The 5,391-nt window shown below is 41.2% G+C and overlaps 1 pseudogene; it reads right to left on the minus strand.

Moving 5' to 3' along the window:
* Positions 1–266: 266 nt before the first annotated feature.
* Positions 267–3,958, minus strand: LOC121677015 (annotated as a pseudogene).
* Between the last annotated feature and the right edge of the window lie 1,433 nt (positions 3,959–5,391).

The following is a 5,391-nucleotide window of genomic DNA, read 5'->3' on the forward strand; positions in this document are numbered from 1 at the left end:
TTATAATTATGCATAACACAATACAACTATATGATATACAACCATAAATGCATTCTATATTTTGGAATAGGTGGCAGTCTCCCTTTAGGACTGCTTAGTTTTTTACTGTCTCATAACATAATATGATAACCACCATTATTATCATAGTGTTATATTATATGATAAAGTGAGGAAACAAAATATAAACATCACTTGATTGTGTGCATATATGTACAAATACATTCTTAACAAAATATGACAGAAAATACTCATGTCAATTATAATCCTCATGTCTGTAATTGGTCACATGACCTTAGCTGGCATTTACAGCTACCTTCCTATGCTACTCATTCTGTATTTCCTCCACCCTCACCAAGAACCTCAGCAGGTCTTAGCTCTTTTCCATACCTTTCTTCCCAATGGATCTGTGCCATTTGTAATCTTGCCTGAATTAGTCTGTTGTAGTTTCTCATTTACTTTAATGACAGGACACAGTAGTAGCAAAAAAAGCCCTAAAGCATCTCCTTCACTCCAGACATAATCTTTCCAACCTCCATTATTGAGAGGCAATCTGATTCCCCATGATAATCTGGATTAATCACCCCTCCTAACACTATTATTCCTTTCTTAGCTTGCTGGTTTAAGGGTATCAAAAACTCAAAGTATCCTGGGGAAGTCTGAGATTCCAGTTCAATGGAATGTTTGTTGAGTGTCAAGATCTCTCCCTTGTTTGGAGTCAAAACTTCCAGGTCAGCAGAACTTATGGTAACAGGAACAAGAAGCAAAAGTTTTCCCAGTAGGCAACTAGGGACTTGTAGATCCTGGGGAGGGGGGGGAGGGAGGAACATAGACATATATTGGACACTTATTCAAAGTATATACCACCTTCTGCAGAACCCTGTCCCAGCCCTCCAGGGTACTGTCACATAATTGTCACTATAACTGTATCTTCTAAAGACTATTCCACTGTTCTCTCAGACTGCCTGCTTCTAGATAGTGGTGAGCATGGTAACACCACTGGATTCCATGATCGTGGGCAAAATGTCACACTTCTCTGCCTGCAAACTAAGTTTCCTTGGTCAGACTAAAGCTGGTGTGTGTGTGTGTGTGTGTGTGTGTGTGTGTGTGTGTGTATGTATGTATATAGAATGTACATATTGAATATGTATAACCACAATGGAAAATGCATTCTGTAAGTCTACATAATGGTACCTTTGGTAGAAGAACTACATGCAAAAAAATGCAAATCTATAACCAGAATAAATATCTATTCCAGTAAGGACCGAGCATTGTCCTTTCCACAAAGGAAGTTGTCCAATGTAGTCAACATGCCATCAGGTCACTGACTACTCAACCCTGGAAATGATACCATATGCCCAGAGAAGCTCATTGTTGGTCTCTGCTACTAGCAGACCTGGTACTCAGCAGCTGCTGCCAAGTCAGCCTTGTTGAGTCAAAGTCCATTCTGTTGATCCCGTGAATAACTCCACCCTTGGCCACTTTGTTCATGGGCAATGACAGGGATATCTGTGGAAAGAGGCTGACTGTCCACATAACGGATCAACCTATCTACTTGATTATTGACCTTCTCCTCTGCTGATGTGACCTTCTGTTGAACATTTACAGGGGGAACAATTATCTTGATATTCTTTGCCTATTTGATGTGAGAGTCCCCTCTGTGTGCTGTGATTACCATTAATGAATAAAGAAACTGCCTTGGCCTGTTGATAGGGCAGAACTTAGGTAGGCAAGGAAGATGGAACTGAATGCTGGGAGGAAGAGGGCAGAGTCATAGCATCATCCGCTGCTAGAGATGGATGTGCTGAAACTTTGCAGGTACGCCACGACCTCGTGGTGTTATACAGATTAATAGAAATGGGTTAAATTAAGATGTGAGAGTTAACCAATAAGAAGCTAATGTTAATGGGCCAAACAGAGCTTTAATTAATATAGTTTCTGTGTTGTTATTTTGGTTCTGGGTGGTCGGGTGAACAAGCGGTCTGCTGCTACACCTATTTGGAGAGATCTATGCACATACTTCTTCCCCAGATGTCTTTCTCATCAATTTTCCAACTATGCTCTTTTCAAGTCCCTGACTTGAAATCCATTGGCTACAGTCCATGAATCAGTGAACAATCACACATCTGGCTATTTCTCCTTCCAAACAAAATAGATGACAATGTATGCTGCTTTAAGTTCTGTCAACTGTGAAGATTTCCCTTCACTGGTGTCTTTCAGGGTTGCCCCAGAAAGGGGTTGTAACACTTCAGCTGTCCCCTTCTGGGTGGTACCTGCATAATGTACATAGCCATCAGTAAACCAGGCCTTCCTCTTCTCTTCCTTAGTCATCTGATGTTAAGGAACATTCCATGAGGTTATAAGGTACATGCTTGGCAGCAAGCAGCATTATAGCAGGAGTAAAAACCATAGGCATTTGGGCAGTGTCTTCATGTGACTTGTTTGTGCCTTCAGGATCTGCTCAGGCCCATTCACATACAAACCACTTCCATCTGATAATAGACTGCTGTTGTGCACATCCTACTTTGTGACTTGGTGGGTCAGATAACACCCATCTCATGTTGAGCAGCTCAGGTCTCATGGTAACTTGGTGACCCATTGTCAAAATGTTCAGTTTCCACTGAGGAAAAATAGCAGGTCAAGAGCTATGTCTCAAAGGGAGAAGAGTTGTCTGCAGAGATGGCAGAGCATTGCTCCCAAATTCCAAAGGTCTCTCCTGTGATTCACCTGTAAGGGCCCGCCAAATGCTCCAAAAACGTTTCCACCTCAAGTGACATCAAGTTTGCTTAATCATATGGTCCAAGTGGTAGAGCAACCTGGATCTGTTGAAGAGCCTTTTTCTGTCCCAGGTCCCACACAAACCTTTGCAAGTCGCTTGGTATATGGACCAGAGTAACATGCCCATATTAGGAATGTGTCATCTCCAGAATCCAAATAGGCCCAGTAAATGTGCTTCTTTCTTGGTGGTGGGAGGGACCAGGTGCAATAACTTATCCTTGACCGTAGAAGGAATATTTCTGAATGCCCCACACCACTGGACTCCTAAGACGTTCAGTGAGATAGAAGACCCTTGAATATTGGTTTGATTTTTCCAATCCTCTGATGCACATATGTGTTACCAACAAGTCCAAAGTGGTTACTACCTCCTGATCACTTGGTTCAATGAGCATAAGGTCATCAACATAGTGTACCAGTGTGATATTTTGTAGAAGAAACAAAAAAATCAAGATCCCTTCTACATTATGACACAGGGCTAGAGTTACTATATCCTTCAAGTAAAACTCTAAAGATATACCACTGGCCTTGCCAGCTGAAATAAAATTGCTTCTGATGGTCCTTATAGACAGGTACAGAGAAAAAAGCATTAGCTAGATCAATAGCTGCATATCTGCTCAAATAAGGACACCACATCTGGTACAGCAGCTGCAATTGGAGTCGCTATTTGATAGTCAGCTGTCATTCTCCATGAGATCCATCTGTCTTCTGCACAAACCCAATAGGAGAGTTAAAGGGTGATGTGGTGTGGAACATCACTCCGGCATCTTTCAAGTCCTTGATAGTGGCATTAATTTCTGAAATTTCTCCAGGGATGCAAAATTTCTTTTGGTTCACTGTTTTCATGGTAGAGACAACTTCAGTGACTTCCAGCCATAATATCTCTCATTCTACATGTCAGGGAATTAATGTTAAGAATTTTACCAACTTCTAAGTAAATCTATTCCAATCAGACATTCTGAGGCTCAGGAAATAACCACAGGTATGTGTTCTTGGGATGTGTATCTGAACCTACTGTGAGTGAGGCTTCAGCCAAAACTAGATTAATCACCTGACCTCCATAAGCCCCTACTTTGACTGGAGGGTCACAATGATTCCTGGACTCACCCAGAATCATCATCAATTCAGAATCCAATAGACCCTAAGAAAGTCTTACTATTTCCTTTCTCACTGTGTACAGTTACCTTGTAAAAGATTATGAGTCCCTCTAGAGAAGGATAGGAGAAAACCTACATTTAAAACTTTGGGGTATTTTATAAATGTCTTTGCTCATGGAAACCTGGCCTTGCCATAATCCAAGGGTCTGCAAACTGGCTCAATTCTGGAAATTGTTTCATGGGCCAAGATTACTCCTATTGCCACAAGCCAATGTGGTTTTTCTTTCATTTGTTTGAGAAATATTCTGCCTATACATATCAAACAAAAACATAGTAGATTTTGCCTCTATTTCATTCTTGGAAATACCATGATTGACTAGTCAGTACCAAAGGGCCATACAAGTCATTCCACCATACAAACCATTTTCTTATGCTTCCCTTTCTAGGTAGGCCCACTGAGACATTGCCTTTGCCTATGCTACCTGTTATGATAAGTACATTCACATTATCTTTGGCTCCATTAAATGTTTCCACCTAGCCTCTGCTATTCCAGGACCCAATTTAACTTGTCACATTTAATTCATCCAATTAAACTGCAGTGTTTCCAACCCTAAGATCTGGCACAAGGAAAAGATCAATAACAAAGTTCTTTAAATATACTGGTGCCCCCCTCACCGTTTTTGAGTCTTATAGCATTAGTGAAGGGCGTGTCTGGCTCTGGTACCTTCCCAATGTGCGAGGATTGGATTTTACAAAGTGTAACCACTCTCAGCATTGCAGTTTTCAAGGGGTGGTACACACCTCCACTTTTTTTTTTTTTTTTTTTTTTTGGTTTTTCAAGGACAGGGTTTCTCTGCAGCTTTAGAGCCTCTTGTAGACCAGGCTGGTCTCGAACTCACAGAGATCCGCCTGCCTCTGCCCTCCCGAGGCTGGGATTAAAGGCGCGTGCCACCATCGCCCGGCTACACCTCCACTTATTATGATAAATTATGCAGCCAACCAATCAAACAAATTTGACACGATTTTGGCTGTGCAAGCTTCCATATTCAACCTAGGATCTCTACTCGGTGGCCCCCATATCAATAAATTCAGTCTGATCCAGTTTTAGTTCTTTCCACCATTATTCCACGTGCTTTTAAAATCCATTCCCTCACATATTCTCCATATTCTGTTTGAATGAATTAGCATATTCATTAAGCTCTTTAGTGATGTGGCGTACCTCATCATGGACTATACTTTCACTCTTACCTCCAGGAAACTGTTTAGCCTTAAGTCTGGCTATAGGTCTAGAGGCGACTATTGGGATACCTGAGAGAGCTCAGTAATATTTTGCCAGGCATCACCTCCAAGGAAGTTCCTTCTGCTTGGCACAAAGAAAAAGAAGAAAGATTCATCTCTCAGGCAAAAGTGGAGAAGGCAATATTATAGATGGTGAGGGTGCATCATCTAAAGAGTGGAAAAATTACTTCCTCGGTGAATTAAACCTTTCAGAATCTTTTCTTTCTTTTTTTTTTTTTTTTTT

Source organism: Arvicola amphibius, chromosome X (genome assembly GCF_903992535.2).
Source record: "Arvicola amphibius chromosome X, mArvAmp1.2, whole genome shotgun sequence".
In the NCBI taxonomy this organism is placed as follows: Eukaryota; Metazoa; Chordata; class Mammalia; order Rodentia; family Cricetidae; genus Arvicola; species Arvicola amphibius.